Raw genomic sequence first — 17052 nt, 5'->3', positions numbered from 1 at the left:
CAAGAAACCTGGCAGCAGTCAACAACAGCCCTCGACTTAAGAAATGACGACACGTAGGTGACCAAAGGATAAAAGCCAACCTCTTAGTTGTGAGAAGACCAGACGGGCTGCAAACAACAAATAAGGCCACAGGACATTTTCTCCACAGTTCATATTTTCAGAGACCCAGAACTAAAAATATCAGAAGAAACGTGTTTATAATGCAATTAAAAATAACTAGAAGACATATTCAGATTTATTCCTCATAATTATGACGAGGCAGAGTCATTTAACTACTCTGATCCTCCATTTCTTCATCTGTGAAATAGGGTAATAAGACCTGCATGACAGTCAAATGTGATTTTATGGGTTATGCTCATTGGAGGACTCTAATTTGTCTGTTGTGTGTACAATGGTATGGGAGTCAGAGAAGACTGTGATTTTTTTATACAACCCCTACCATCGTTCCTTTGGTCATATAGCCAATATTAGTGAATGCCACTCTGTGCCACATGGAAGGAAACAAAGATTAAGACTTAGCTGCTGCCCTCAAGGAGCTCACAGTCAAGATCTGTGCTGTCCCAAACAGTAGTCATTAGTCATAGGCAGATATTCTAATTAAAATTAAATGAAAAGTAAAAACACACTTCCTCAGCTACACTAGTCACATTTCCACTGCTCAAGAGCCATGTGTGGCTACTAGCTCCATATGGGCTACCATATTCAAAAACATAGAACGTTTTCATCACTGCACAAAGTTTTATTGAGCAGCTCTGGTCTAAAGGGAAAGACAGTCAAGTATGTAGGTAAATTTTAACATACTGTGATAAATGGTCATTCGGTAGAAAAGGTTTTATAATTGAGCTGATTTTCTCTAGAGCAAAGAAGGAGAGCTAGATGGAGCAAATCACATATGCAAAGGCACAGAATCATCAAGAAACATTCTGAGTTCCAGAAGGGAGTGTAAGCTATTCTTGGTGACTGGCATATGAATGCATGGGGAAGCAGAGGCCAGGGATGAAGCTGGAGGAATAGTTAGGATCCAACTACGAAGGCCTCAGAAGCCAAAGTAGGAATCAGGACTTAATTCACAAAACAGAGATACTGAAGCAGTAGAGTGACCCACGGGATGTGTTTTATAGAAAACCAACCGTGCAGTGGTTGTCAGCTCTGGAGATGCACATGAGAACTCCTCTGGAAAGCTTTTGAAAATGCTGATGCCAGAGCCTTTACCCTAACTAAATTAAATCCATTTCTGGGCATCAGGCCCAGACCTAAGTCTTAAAATCCCAAAGTGACTAAAGTGCAGCCAGGGTTGAAAACCAGTGGAGATGACAAAGAACCAGGAGTGTGATTAAGCTAGAATGAAGAAGTATAAGTAAAAGTCTACTGCAATGGTCCTAAGCAAAAGTGATGGTTCACCTAACATAGGAACAGGGAGGATGGGAAGAAAATGCTGATTTTTGGTAGAAGTGTTTAAGACAGAATATGACCTGGAAACCAAGAATATGAGCAATCGAAGAAGAAAACATAGAACAGAACATGACAACTTCCAACAAATGACAGTAATGACCAAGATCAAGTGTATAGAAAACTGAGCAGGTTAGGGAGGGGAGGAATGACAACTAACTCAATTTTACAGTCACTGCCTGCTACATTCTTCAAAGCATCTTGTAGAAAGGAAATATTTCCCTGGATTCTGCTAAAGAAGCAGGCCGGAGACTGGGGTACAAAGGATTTGTGAAGAGTGCTTGCAGAATCTATAAGCTTTCCTTTAAACTTCAACCCATCGAAAACAGCAGAAAAGACACACATGCACTTGCAAAGTTCTGTTCTATCCCCATCTACTCCACAGCACCAATGCCCACATCTGCCTGGCATCACCAATAGGCCACAGGTATCCTGTCCCAACATTACCACTTATTAATTGTATGGCTTTGAACAAATCATTCAACTGTCTGGATCTGGCCTTCAATTTCTAAACAGTCAAAGGAATGTGCTGACCTAGACCTACATGCTACCAAGAGGTCCCTCCAGTTTGAAGAGTCTATGACATTATACATTCTGAAGAGCAGAAATCATACATATAATTTATAGCAATTTCTATCATTTATATATGCACTCATTTACATAAAATTACATTTACTTATATTCCAGAAATATTATACACTCCTGAGATCATATAAAATTATATGTATATGTATATATAATACATACACACACACACTTCTCTTTCATCTTAAAGTTAGCCATCAAAAAAACATACTCAACAAATTGTTCAATCCTGAATATCAATTTTGCTTTGTTTTTCCTTTTCAATTCCGAAGAGGCTGCAAACTCTAACGCTGATAGGGACAGAGGGCCACATTAATGAGTAAAGTAGGCCAGAAGAAAAGACAAATTTTAGGCCACCCCCCAGCTAAAGCAAGCAGCCACCATTCTGGCTCCAGGCCACAGCCATCATCTGAGAAAGTCGACCCAGTGTTCTTGCACTCTTTCATGAGATCCAGAAATCTAGGGTTGCTTTAGGTGCAATCCCTTGGTATTTAAATGCCGGCAACCAACACATATTAGTCTAAAATGTGCACACCAAACACAACAGGCCTGAAGCTGCCAGTCTGTGACCTGCCACAAAGTATGCATTCTTCTGTGGCTTTTAAACCTGAAAAATATGAAACATGCATAAAACAAGAAGCTCTCTTAAGTCCCTGTGACGGTCCTGACGATTGGTTTTACCCTACGCAAGTATGACCAGCACCACCAGTAAGGACCTGAAGCTACCTTCACACTGAGTACCTATGAAAACAAAACAAAACAAAACAAAATACCCTACAAAACGCATTAATTCTTATAAAACATCGTGTGGATTTGAATAGAGAGAACACCTGATAAATGAGTTCTTTGTGTACTAAATATCAGGTGGACTTTAACACCTAGTGATAAAAATGTGATGATTTTATATTCTACTGATAGCAGCCATATATTCCTCAGTGTATTCTAAATCAAAAAAATACTTTATTTAGCAGCAATATCACTCTATTTCTTGTGTTCAAACAGGGGAAAAACCCCTTCTCTTACTGTTATACTTTTTTTTTTAACTAAGCAATCTGGCGTACATTAGCAGGAAGAGGCCAACTGTGCAAGGAATATGTCATTACTCTCTTCTTCAAAGCATAATGAAATGTGATCTTCTGCTACTAGATCACCTTAAAACCAGTGCTTCAGTGCAGAGGAGAAGCACTGCTAATAAAAAGGGGTTTGTATTCAAGTGGATTGCTCTGTACGTTGGACTCATTGGTGGAAAATCCATGGGAAAAGCATTACAAGAGGCAATGATGAAAAACAACAATCCAATAATAATTATAATAAAGTTCCTAGTGACTAAGAAAACACCTGGTAGCAACCTGCGTCCTGAGTTCCTTCTGTGATGACTGTGATGGAAGAGTTGATAAAGCTCTGGCTCCCACCACCAAACCTGTAATAATTCTTTGAGGGGGAGAAATGTGTTTTTAAACTAAGTAAAATTCAACAAAAACATCCTCATAAACTTATCTGTCTTGAGAAAAGCTTTCTTGTCATGCTTACCAGTTATTATGTCTCAGATGGGTAAATATTAGAGTAAGTTTTAAGCAAATCCCTAAACTCCACTAGTAGCTGGGAGGAAGGAAGAAAACAAAGGATGCAGGGAAGATGGCATGTGCCAGACTGTCTGCTATAGGAGGGTCTGAATGAACTCTAAATCTAGAAGGACATACAGATACAGGAAGGGGTAGAAAGAGTTGGTAAACCAAACAGGTAATAGCAGCAGTAGGAAGAGAAGCAATAATGAGAAAGTAACACTTACTGTGGACCAGGTACAGCACTACATTGTTCTTATTCTCATTGAACAGATAAGAAAACTAAGGCTCAAGTTATACCACTAACAAATGGCAGAGCATGAATTTGAATTCTGCTGTGCATTTTAGAATCCAATGTCTCAACCACCATGCTAAGCTGTCTCCCCAAACTGGAAATCCAAGGGCAATATGGAACAAAACTAGGTAAAGACCAAACAAGAGGTGAGAACAGAAAAGATGCCTTCAGAAATGCTTGTGAAGGGCTAACTCTGATGGATCGATGATGGGGAAGAAGAGCTGAAAGGGAGGTAGTGATGGCCTTGCTATCACTCCAAAGACAGAAGCAAGACAGGCTCACTGTACTGAAAAAGGTTGCCCAGCCACAACATAAAGGTCACTTGCTTTCTTCTCAGCTGGCCTGCTGTAACAGAATTGACTTGTGATTAAATATATACTCACAAACCATGAAATCTTACCAACAATCAATTTCTAGACAAAGTTATAAACAGAGCAAATGACCTGATATAAAGGGTAGTTCAATTCTGTAAGTATGTATACCCAAGTGTGTGTTTACTGATGATAAATTGTATCTGAATCTTAAAATACCTCAAATCTCTTGCTCTTTTGCTAATCAGCTCTTTCCAAATTAGGTGCATGTATAGGTTTATTTTAGTGAGCTGTAGTTTTTTTTTTTTTTTTTTTTTTTTTGAATCAGAGATTCCCTCGCCCCCTGGACATTCCCTCACCTTTCCATACATGAAAGAAAGCAACACAAGTACCTCAAATATGGTTATCTAAAACTACACCAGAAAGTCTGTTCACTAGCATTAGAGACACCTGAAATGATTTTCACTGATGCAATAGTTGTGTTTAAGATGCAGGATTGGCTGAAAAGATGAATGGCAGCACCTAAGAGCCTCACACCTTCAACATCACCTTTTAGGTCCAAATAAGGTCCAGCTCTGATTTGATACTATGAGAAAATTGTGTTTCCTTTCAATAAGAAACATGACCAATTCTGCCACCAAAATAGTATCCCTTGCTCCTCAGAGTACACCTTTTATATGATGCCTGCTGGAGTACATTAGGGCAGCAAAAGGGACTCCAAAGAACAAGCTCCATGAACTTCTCTGGGCTTACTTCCTAAAAAAAGTCTCTGCCCAATTTGGTGGAATTCTAGCTGAGACTTGCCTTCATTGCAACTTGCCAAATGGCAGTGACATTGTGAGAAGAGGAAACATGTAACCCTATCTATTCCTAATTTTGGCGTCTATCCTAATGACCAAAGACTCTGATAGATGGGTACAATAATCAGTTCAGATCTCAGTGTTGAGGCTGACTGGGTTTCTTGGACCTGAGCAAACAGCCTGGTGCTATTTAATAAGGTATTAAACAACGTGCTCCTGAACAACCAAAAGGATCAACGGAGTCAAAAGAAAAATTAAAAAAGAAAAACATACCTCAAGATAAATGAGCATGAAAATATACCAAAATTTATGGAATGCAGCAAAAGCTATTCTAAGAGAACAGTTCATAGCAATAAATGCCTATCTCAAGAAAAAAAGAAAGTCTCAAGCTAACTTTATGCCTCAAGGAACCACAGAAGAAACAACTGAGCTCAAAGTTAGTAGATGGGAGGAAATAACTAAGATTAAAACAGAAATAAAGAAATACACATTTTAAAACAATAGAAAAAAATCTGTGAAACTAAGAGCTGATTCTTTGAAAAGAAAAACAAATTTGGCAAATCTTTAGATAGACTCACCAAGAAAGACAACTCAAAATCAGAAATGAAAGAAGAGATGTTACAAGTGATAACACAGAAACACAAAGGATCATAAAAGACTACTGTGAACAAGAATACACTACCAAATTGGACAACCGAGAAGAAATGGATAAATTCCTAGAAACACACAAGTTACATAGATTAAAACATGACGAAACAGAAAATCTGAACAGACTGATCACTAGCAAGGAGACTGAATCAGTGATCAAAACACCTCTCAACAAACAAAAGTCTAGGACCAGACAGGCTCACTGCGAACTCAACCAAATATTCAAAGAATTGATACCAATCCTTCTAAAACTCTTCCAAAAAATGCAAGAGAAACAAATTCTTCCAAACTTGTATTTATGAGGAGAATTACCCTGATACCAAAAACACAAAGGGATGCCACAGGAAAAGAAGATTACAGGCAAAAATCCCTCATGAACACAGATGTAAAAGTCCTCAATAAAATATTAGCAAACTGTATTCAACGATCCATTAAAAGGATCACACAACATGGCCAACTGGGATTTATTCTGGGGATGCAAGTAAGGTTCAATACCTGCAAATCAAACAATGTGATACACTACATTAACAAAAGTGAAGGATAAAACATGATCACCTCAATAGAGGCTGAGAAAATGTTTGAAAAAATTCAATATTTATGATAAAAATTGTCAACAAAGCAGGCAGAGATTAAATAGACTTAACATGATAAAAGCCATCTATGGCAAACCCACAGCTTATCATAGTCAATGGTCAAAAAGCTGAAAGCCAAAAAAATGCTCACTATACCCATAATAATTCAACATAGTATTGCAAGTCTTAACCAGAGCAATTAGGCAAGAAAAAGAAATAAAAAGAAGGAAAGGAAGAAGTATCTAAATTAAGAAGTATAATTATCACTATTTGCAGATAACGTGATATTACATAGAGAAAATGCTAAAGACCCCACCAAAAAAAAAAAAAAAAAAAACTGTTAGAACTAGGAAACTAAGTAAAGCTTCAGGACACAAAATCAATACACAAAAGCATGTTGTGTTTCTATACGCTAGTAGTGAACTATGAGAAAGAGAAATTAAGATAAGAATCCCATGTATAACTATATCAAAAAGAATAAAATACCTAGGAATAAATTTATCCAAAGAAGTGACAGACCCATATATTGGAAAACTATAAGACATTAAGGACAGAAATTGAAGACACAAATAATTGAAAAAATATTCCATGCTCATGGAAGAATTAATATTGTTAAAATATCCCTATTCCCCAAAGCAATACACAGATTCATTGCAATCTGTATCAAGATTCCAATGGCATTTTTCACAGAAATAGAACAAACAATCCTAAAATTTGTATGGAACCATGGAAGACCCTACATGGCCAAAGCAATTCTGAATAAGAAGAACAAAGCTGGAGGCAAAATGCTCCCTGATGTTAAACTATATTACAAAGTTACAGTAGTTACAACAGCATGGTATTAAAACAAATGAACAAACAAAAAGCAGAACAAAATCCATAAATACAGAGAAGGAACCAATGGCTGCCAAAGAGAAGAGGTGGGGGAACGGGTAAAATGGAAGTCAGAAATATAGGCTTCCAGTTATGGAATGAATAAGACACAGGAACAAAAAAGGTCCAGCATAGGGAATACAGGCAATAGTATTGTAATGATGTTGAATGGTGACAGAGGGTAGCTATTATTATGTTGTATACTTAAAATTAATATTATGTGCAGTGTCAACTGTAGTTCAATTAAAATAAATACTAAATAAAACATGTTTCCACTAAAAATAATAATTAAAAAATAAAATAGTATAGGCATAAGAACAGACATACAGACCAGTAGAACAGAAGAGATCCCTCTCTCACTTTCAAAAAGAAAATGTAAAAATTGTCATAATATCTGAATAGACATTTTTCCAAAGAAGACATACAAATAGCCAACAGGTACATAAGAAGAAGCTCTACATCATTAACCATTAGGGAAATGCAAATAAACCACAGTGAGATATTGCCTCACATCTGTTACAATGACTACTATCAAAAAGATTAGAATTAACAAGTGTTGCTGAGGATGTGGGAAAAAGGAAACTCTTGTGCACTGTCAATGGGAATGTATACTGGTGCAGCTACCATGGAAAGCAAGAGGGAAGTTCCTCCATAAATTAAAAGCAGACCTACCAAGTCATGCAGTTATTCCACTTCTAGCTATCCATCTAAAGAAAATGAAAAACTAATTTGAAGAGATATATGCAATCCATGTTCATTTTGGCACTATTTATAATAGCTATGATAAGATATGAAACAAGTTAAGTGTCCATCAATGGTTAAATGGATAAAGAAAATGTGGTATATATACACGATAGATATTATTCAGCCATAAAAAGAATGAATTCCTGTCATGTGTGACAACATGAATGGATCTTGAGGGCATTATACTACACGAAGTAAGTCAGATAAAGACAAACACTATATGATTTCTCTTAAATGTGGAACCTAAAAATAAATTTTGTACATAGACACACAGTTGACCCTTGAACAGTGCCGGTGTCAGGGATGTTAATGCCCCACACCCTCAAAAATACACATGTTGCTTCTGACTTCCTAAAAACCTAACTACTAATAGCCTACTGTTGACTGAAGCCTTACCAATAACAAAAACTGTTGACTGATATATATTTTATTTATGTGCTATATGCTGTATTCTTATAATAAAGCTAGAGAAAAGAAAATGTTAATAAGAAAATCATAAGAAAAAATACATTTACACTACTGTATTTTTTAAAGATTTATTTGAGAGAGAGAGAGAGAGAGAACATGAGTAGGGAAGGCAGAGAGGGAGAGAGAGAAAATCCCAAGCAGATTCCCCACTGAGTATGGAGTTTGACCCAGGGCTCTATCTCACAACCCTGAGATTGTGACCTGAGCTGAAACCAAGAGTTGGACGCTTAATTAACTGAGCCACCCAGGAGGCTACTACAGTAGTGTATTAATAAAAAAAAAATTCCATATAAGCAGACCCATACAGTTCAATTGCACATTGCTCAAGAGTCGTAAAAGAGTGAGTGTGTGTGTGTGTGTGTGTGTGTGTGTGTGTGTGTGTGTACTAACCTAACAGTTACAGAGAACAGTCTATTCATTGCCAGAGGTGGAGTTGGGGGGAGGTGAGCCAAATGGGTGAACTGGTTTTGGTTTTTTAGTTTAAATAAGTTGAACACAGTTTTAAAAAAAATTAGAGGCAGAGGCAAAAGCACAGTTTTGAATCTTCTCAATTTCCGACAAAAACAGAGCAACCTGAGAGCAAAACCAAAAACCCATGGACAAATTGACAACAAAATTAGGTGACTAGGTATTACCCCAAACACCAAAGTACAAACAGTTGGGGAAAAGCCAACACTAACCATAAATCCTACAGATTAGCAATATCTGTGTGGAAAGAAGTAGAGGAAAACAACAGAGCAACCGAAGGACCCTAAAATTACAATAGAGTACTAGATGGAAAGTGTGATGAGCCCATTTAAAATAGCAGCTGAACCTGGGAGGAATTTCTCCCATTCTTTTTTTTTTTTTTAAGATTTTATTTACTTATCATGAGAGACACAGAGCAAGAAGTAGAGACATAAGCAGAAGGAGAGAGAGGCAGGCTTCCCACAGGGAGCCTGATGCGAGACTCAATCCCAGGGCCCTAGAATCATGCCCTGAGCTGAAGGCAGATAGTCAACAACTGAGCCACCCAGGTGCCCCAATTTCTCCCATTCTAATAAGGAGTCAGTACATAGGGTTCACTCAAGAAACTGTGAAGAGTCTGGAGTAGTCCAGTAAACATGACCTCTCAAAACAGAGCTGGTCAGACTTCATTCTAGGAGTGGATCTCACACCCAGGAAAAACTGCTGAAAAAGAATCAAAATTGAAAAAGAGAAAATCAAGAGGAAAGAAAGACAAAAAATAAAAATAAAATAAATAAATAAAAAAAAGAAAGAAAGACAAGGTCCAAAACATGTGGGCAACAACAGAGTCAAGATATTTTAGAAAGCATATGAGAAAGTCACTAGTAGAAACTAGACCAGAAGAGGGAGCTCTTTGAAGTCAGAGGAGCTATCTAAATCAAGCCTCTCCAGTAAAAGTTTAGAAAATCTACTTATGCATAGAAATGAGCAATAAAAAAAATTCTGCAATCAAGTGCTACCAAAGTTAATGGAAAGAAAAAGGAAAAGAATAAAAACAAAAGCCCATGGCAGAAAGATTCATCCTAGAGCAGATCAAAACTAATCTACTATTTGAAATTGAATTAAAAGACATTAGGTATATGATAAAAAGGCATGAAAGAATAACATGAATCAGAATTAGGAAAAATGAAAAATTAGGGAAGAAAGAATGAATGTGAAAAAAAATAGTTTTAAAAATAAGGCATACACCAGGAGACAAAAACAAAGAAATATGATAAATAATGCTTTAAAAATAAGAGAAAAGGGAAGGGAATTTTGGAAAATCAAAAAGAAAGGAAGATAAGAAGGATTTAAGGAGCAGTGTCAAATGCTGAAGACAAGTAAAGAAGATCCAACATACAAACAATAGGAATCCCTAAAAAGGAAGTCAAAGGAAATGATCTGTCCAAATACTTAAAACTATAATACAAAGAAATATTCTTGGTATTAAAAACAAAACAAAAAAAACCCTGAGACTATATGTCAAAAGGTGACACATTTTGACCCAAAATGACCAACACCAAGACATACTGGAATAAAATCACTATACTTAAGACTTGAGCCAGGGGTGCCTAGGTGGCTCTGTCAGTTAAGCATCCAACTCTTGATCACAGCTTAGGTCATGATCTCAGGGTCCTGAGATCAAGCTCCACTTCAGACACCATTCCCACTGGGGAGTCTGTTTACCCCCTCCCCCTGTTTTCTTCCCTGCTCACACATACTCTTTCTCTCAAGTAAATGAATAAATCTTAGGGGGAATAAAAGGCTTGAGCTAGAAGACAATGGAACAGCACAGTCAATATTCTTAAAAAATGTGAACCAACAATTTTACACCCGGCAAAAATTGCCTTTTAAGTAAAGTGTTGTCAAAAGTCAAGAATTCAGAGAATACAGTTCCCCATGAGCCCTTCCTAAGGAATCTATTAGAAAATGAGGACAAAATGACACAGACATCAACCTAAGGACTCATGTTGAGCAATGAATATACTTACTTACAGAACTAAGACTAAAACAGGGTTAAGAGGGGGAAAGTATAGTGTAAATAGCTGATGCTCTGAAAAGACAAACATAGTAAATGATTTAAAAAAAAATCACAGAGAGAAGTCTGGAATAGTATGTGGAAGATGTTTAACTCTTTTTGGTAATTATAATCGGAGGTTGTAGAATGAGTAGAATGGTAATTATAATCGGAGGTTGTAGAATGAGTAGAATGAGTCTCAATGTTCTGAGACTACTGTGTGTAAGATGGATAAAATAAGCAAATTACTAATTATGGAATATTCTAATTCCACCATCCCCCATGTTTATTTTAAAGTGAACTGCAATTGACATACAATGTTATATTGGTTCCAGTTGTACAACATATTGATTCAACAATTTTATACATTATTCAAGGCTCACCACCCCACATTCCTGAAAACCAGGATTCTCAGCATGAAATAAAGGATATAATATGTAACAGATAATTAAAAGCCCTCTAGTCCTGAATATGAAACAGTGAACTCAAGACCTAGACACAATCATCAAGACACACTGACCAATTCAGCAACAATAAGCCTTTGTTAGCACTAAGAAAACTGTCTAAAAACATATATCTCCAATAAAGAAACTAAGTTTTCTTAGACAGATAGCCTATTGCAGTCTTAGGCAAGAAATTTAGAAAATGAATCTGAAACATCTTGTCATAGCAGTGAGCATAGAAGCTATCAAAGACTAGAAGGATCCTCTCAGGGGGACCAGGGAGCCAATATAAGGAAGTTCCATGATCAAAGATAGACACACTTCAGTAAAAAACATGAAATGTAATGGATTTAAATTGACTAACATTTAAATTCATGATTCAGAAAGATATTAAGGTTTACACTGGTGGCATTCAGAGAATGACATGGAACCAATGTATTATTTTGAAAATTGGCAAACAGACGGGAAGAAGGCATATATCCTGTATTTCCTATTTGAACTGTTCCACTGGCTACCAAAGAATAGATGAGAGTAAAATTACAAAAGTATTCCAGCTAATAAACAGAGTATCACCATTTTGCAACTCCCAGTGAATTAATGGATCTGGGCAGTGAGCACTAATGGCTGTTAATATCACACACACACACACACACACACACACACACACACACACACACAAAGACGATAAGATACTATGCCCTTCTTGAATGAAAGAACATAACATCACTTAGAGTCTTGCAAAAGGGATCAAACATAAGCCTCTGGATCCAGCCTCCAATCTGTAAAAAATATAGAGGGCAGAAAAACACATGAACTGAAGATGCAATCAGCAAAATCACTCTTAGAAACTGTGCAGCTCAAATGACGAGGGTCCCCCAAAAGGTAAAGTGCAAAGAAAAGATCAGAGGGAAACTTTCCATATCTTGGCTTGAACAGAAGTTACAAAGATACCCACCTTAAAACAAGGGACCTCTATCTATCTATCTATCTATCTATCTATCTATCTATCTATCTATCTATCTATTGTCCAATACAATGATCACTAGCCTCTTGTGCCTATTAGAGTATAAATTAATTAGAACTAAATAAAATTTAATTTCTCAGTCATCCTAGTCACATTCCAAGTGCCCAGTAGATAGTGGCTATCTTTCAGGCAGTACGGAAATAGAATATATTGTATAGAACCAGCTGTGTGTGTATGTGTGTGTGTGTATGCGTGCATTTGGATGGTTTTCTATAATTGTATTTTACTTTATAATAAAAATTTTAAAGTGCATGCCCTCAAAATATATTACCCAAGTGCATTTATTTGAATTTATCTCAAATACACGAATATTGGCTCATCTTTGAAGTAATGGCAAAGGGCATACATCTTCCAGAAAAAAGTTGAAGAACATGAAACCAATTTATGGTGCTATATAACAGGGACCCAACAGGTCCAATGGATCTGATTTAAAGTTCCTGGAACGAGAAACTTTCATCTCAAGGACAGTGCACTCATGCCTAGAAAAGGTTAATAAGCCCTTCTTCACTATAGATTGATAACTGATCATTTCAATTATCATTAAACATTTATTAGACATTGGGAGCAGACAAGGCAATGGCAAAATAGGGCAGCAGAGTCCCTGCCAAATGGACACTCCAAACAAGGCACTTAAGATATGTAACCCAATTACACAAAAGGAGGACGAGGGAAGCGCTCCTTCCCCCGAGCTGGAGATCCTTAGGTCAAACACATCATACCTCAGTACTATTGCTGAGCTCACAGTGAGGATGAAGGAGGAAGTTCCTTTGAAGAGATTCGAAGGAAGGATATGAAAGCAAAAAATAAAAGGTTGGCCAATGGAGTCATAAAATGTTTTCAAGCAGAGCAAATGACTTAAGAGAAATGGATGGCTAGACGTTCACACCGATCAAAGTGAGATCTACAAAATATGTTACATAATAGAGAGAGGGCCTAAAAAGAAATAATTTAGAGGTCAAAGCAGAGAATGGCAGAGAAGCAATGTGAAAAAAGGCAGGGTGTCCACTAATCCTCTCCAGTTGTTAGCAGGTCATGGGTCAAGGCTATGGAAGAGGATAATTATAAAGGAGGCACTCGGAATCAACGAGAGAAAAGGGAGGAAAGAAATCTTAACTACAAAGCACCCTTCCAACTGAGTCTTTAATTATCCAGCGGGAATATCAATATTTTCATTAAAATCATGTAATGGATGCTGAAACATAATGAGAAAAAAATATGAGACCAAGGAGCCTGTGACCCAGTGCAATACAAAGGGCATGGATGTGCTTTTACCGTTAAAAGGTGTGGAAAATTCGTAACTTCAAGTTACACTTTGGTGTCGTGCAAGGTACCATATACCAAAAAGCAGATTAGCTTTGAGTCCAGATAAAAGAAGCCCATCTAGAAAATGATGTTAGAATGGGTGATGGGCAAATGATAAGAAAAAGAAGAAAAACAAAAATGAAAATTATCAGGACCTACCTTTCCCCTCTTCTTCCAATCTGAGCCTTTCAATCTCAGAAAGTCCATCTTATGTTTGTGTGTGTCTGGATATGATCCAAATAGTCTGTATAAGCTCTTTCTTACATTTTATTTTATCAAGAAAGATTTGGCAACTGAAATCTATTATGATGTCAAAAGGTAGCTGACAACATAAAATGTATCCCGCTGAGCTGATGCCGCACACGGCTAAATTTACAACAACAGGAGTATCATAAAAATTATAAGAACTGCAAATTAACCACTGATTTCTAGTTCCCGGACATAAATAATGGTAAGGACCTGGAAAACTTCCAAACATCTTTACCACTGTTTAATTTGTCAAAATCTATCAAGAGCATTTCAACCACAGACCTGTCCTCTAAGGTACATTATCATTCCCACGCTTAGATTAGCCTTGGTGGCAGCCCAAGGAAGACTGCATAATTACAAAGACTCCATCAGCATCCTTCCCTGGCTTTTGTGACTCTTCAATCTGTCAGGATCTCACTCTACCTTAAGTACCGTTCTTACTCTCAATTAGTTATTTAAGACCGCTTAAAAATTTGGTTCTCATTTTGTGAGCTACGTCTGTGCTTTCAAAATTAGTCCCCTCATTACAGTGTTAAGGTTCCTACTGGGCTCAAATTAGCAAGATTTTCTGTTTACTTCCTATTTGTGAACCAGGAATGCTGGTAGCAGTATGGTGCTGGAGTAGTTAGCTGACAGCTGTTGGGAAACCCAGCAGGTAGGGAGGTCACACATTGAAAAAAAAAATGACAAAAGACAATAATTCCTTTCTCAGAGAAAGTTAAGATACAGAACTGCATGGCTTCCTCCACTAGTCATCAACTCTATGGACTATTCAGAGAAATGACAGGAAAAGAAAATGCCTTTTAATATATACGTGAAAACTCTTCAACAACACTGTATTTCATTCCTAGTGAATTCAAAAGCATGGCTTAACTATGACATCACTCATTGATGAACACCAAAAACATGGCTAAGGATAATAAAAGCAAAAGAAATAAAGAAATCAAAGATAAATGCCTTTTTAAAATGTATTCAGTAAATGTATTCAGTGATCTGTTAGGTATAAGTATGTAAGACTGTGTGTGTGTGTGTGTGTGTGTGTGTCATGTGTTGTGTGTGTGTGTGTGTTATCCCACTCCCTGCTTTTCCAACTGTCATATGTCTAGAACAAATTTACAGTACTGCTGAAAAGAAAAAAATTAAATGTTTGGCCATAACATTGTTAGCAAAAACAATCAGTGAGTAGTATTATGGCCTAAGTAGAAGCTATATATGCATTTGTGCAGAAACCAGGCAGTTCTAACTCTATGATTAGTCCTAATACAATGAGTGTAGGGAGATGTTCGGTAGATACTAAGTAAATCTAGCATACACTACTTGAGCCCAAATTGGTTTATTTCACATTTCTGTATTTGGGGGGAAAAGCAATTTCTGTATGACAGATGCACCTGGAGTTTGCCATGCAGCCTACACACAGAAAGGGCTGTAGAGTCATAGGATTAGAAACAACGAGAAAATTGCATTTTATTCTTATTTGCTTAAAAAAAAAAAACACCAAAAACCCAAAAGCATATTTTCCTCATGGAACATGTTTGTATTCAGTTAGTCCATGTCTACACAGTATAAGTGAAGAGTAGAGATGAAATGCTGAATTACATCTGGGTCAGTCAAAGCTCCCAGTCACCAGCTACTACTAGAGACAAACAATGTTGGGTTGGCCTCAACTGGAACCTAGTGGTCACTTACAGTAATAAAATACAAAGGATAAATAAGCCATCGATCCTCCATTTCCCTTTACATGTGAAAATGTGGCCTAAATCCCTCCATCAATGTCAGAGAGCTGCTCCATCATAAAGCTAATAAGCTTTTTCATCAATATGGTATACTTTTTAAACTCTAAATCTCCAGTCCTGAAAGGAGGTGACACAAGAGTGCTCTTTTCTGGTCTCCTCAAGAAAGTCTTTACTTAAAAACAGAGTCCTGAAGTACATGAAACAAAAACTAACAGGAAGAGAGGAAAAGACAATCCAATGAAATACCAGGAGAATACAATACCCCGCTAAGAATAATGTATAGAACAAGGCAGAAGAACAACTAGGAAACAGAAGGCATGAATGACACAGAGAAACCCAATAAATCTAGCAGACATCTATAGAAAATTACACCCAGCAACAGAACATAGACTCTCCTCAGGTACACATGGGACACTCTTTTTTTTTTTTTAATTTTTTTTTAAATTTTATTTATTTATGATAGGCACACAGTGAGAGAGAGAAGCAGAGACATAGGCAGAGGGAGAAGCAGGCTCCATGCACCGGGAGCCCGACGTGGGACTCGATCCCGGGTCTCCAGGATCGCGCCCCGGGCCAAAGGCAGGCGCCAAACCGCTGCGCCACCCAGGGATCCACATGGGACACTCTTAAGAGTAATTTTAAGGTAAGGGATAACACAGACCTCAGTAAGTTTAAAAGATGGAAATAATACCAAGTATGTCCTCCAATTACAAAGAAATGGAATTAGGAATCAATAAGAGAAAGAAGAAAGAAGTTTGGAAAATTCACAAATATATGGAAATCAAACACACTCCTAAATAACCAGCGGGTCAAAAAGGAATTAGGAAATACTTTGGGATGACTGAAAATAAAGAAATAACACATCAAAACTTACGAGACACAGGTAAGGCAGTTTTCACAGGGAAATGTGTAACGTAAACATCCATATTAAAAAAGAAGAGTTCAAATAAATTCTTAGTTTGAGTTAATCAGTTAACAAATCCATCAATATATCCCTCAAACTTGGTTTTTCCAGCTATAATACCGAGCAACTTCTGCAACCATCATCTTTACTCAGTAAAGAGTTTGAAGTTTGAAGTTACAGAGAATATCACATTATTTATCCACAGAAGCTTTGGGTACATTCTCTTCTCAATAGTCTCCTAAATGAGGAAACAGACAACAAGTTAGCAGAGGACACAGCTTTAAAACTTAGGTTTCTGGATTTGAATCTGGTAGTTTTTCTGATACATAAATAACTAGCCTTATGAATGGAAACTTTCATGGCTTATCCTATTTATAAGCTGCAAACCAGTAAATGCTTATAGCTTACTGTTAGCATTTTCCTTAATACATATCCACATGCATCTCCACGTACACACCAGGAATTACAAAACTCCATTACAAGACTGCTCTCAACTGTCAGACCATCACCATTCAAGATAAATGATCACCGATCTCTCTATCAAGAACTGAACAGGTGAGGGGGGGGAGGGAGGAGAGTGTGGAAGA

General features: G+C 37.1%; 1 protein-coding gene across 10 annotated transcripts in view; it reads right to left on the bottom strand.

Annotated features, from left to right (window-relative positions):
• FOXP1 (forkhead box P1) overlaps positions 1–17052 on the bottom strand; it is a 581289-nt gene that overhangs the window by 341245 nt on the left and 222992 nt on the right. The gene's annotated exons all lie outside the window — the stretch shown is intronic.

The sequence above is a fragment of the Vulpes vulpes genome, chromosome 9 (assembly GCF_048418805.1).
Source record: "Vulpes vulpes isolate BD-2025 chromosome 9, VulVul3, whole genome shotgun sequence".
NCBI classification, from domain to species: Eukaryota; Metazoa; Chordata; class Mammalia; order Carnivora; family Canidae; genus Vulpes; species Vulpes vulpes.
This window is presented reverse-complemented; position numbering and strand designations above follow the sequence as displayed.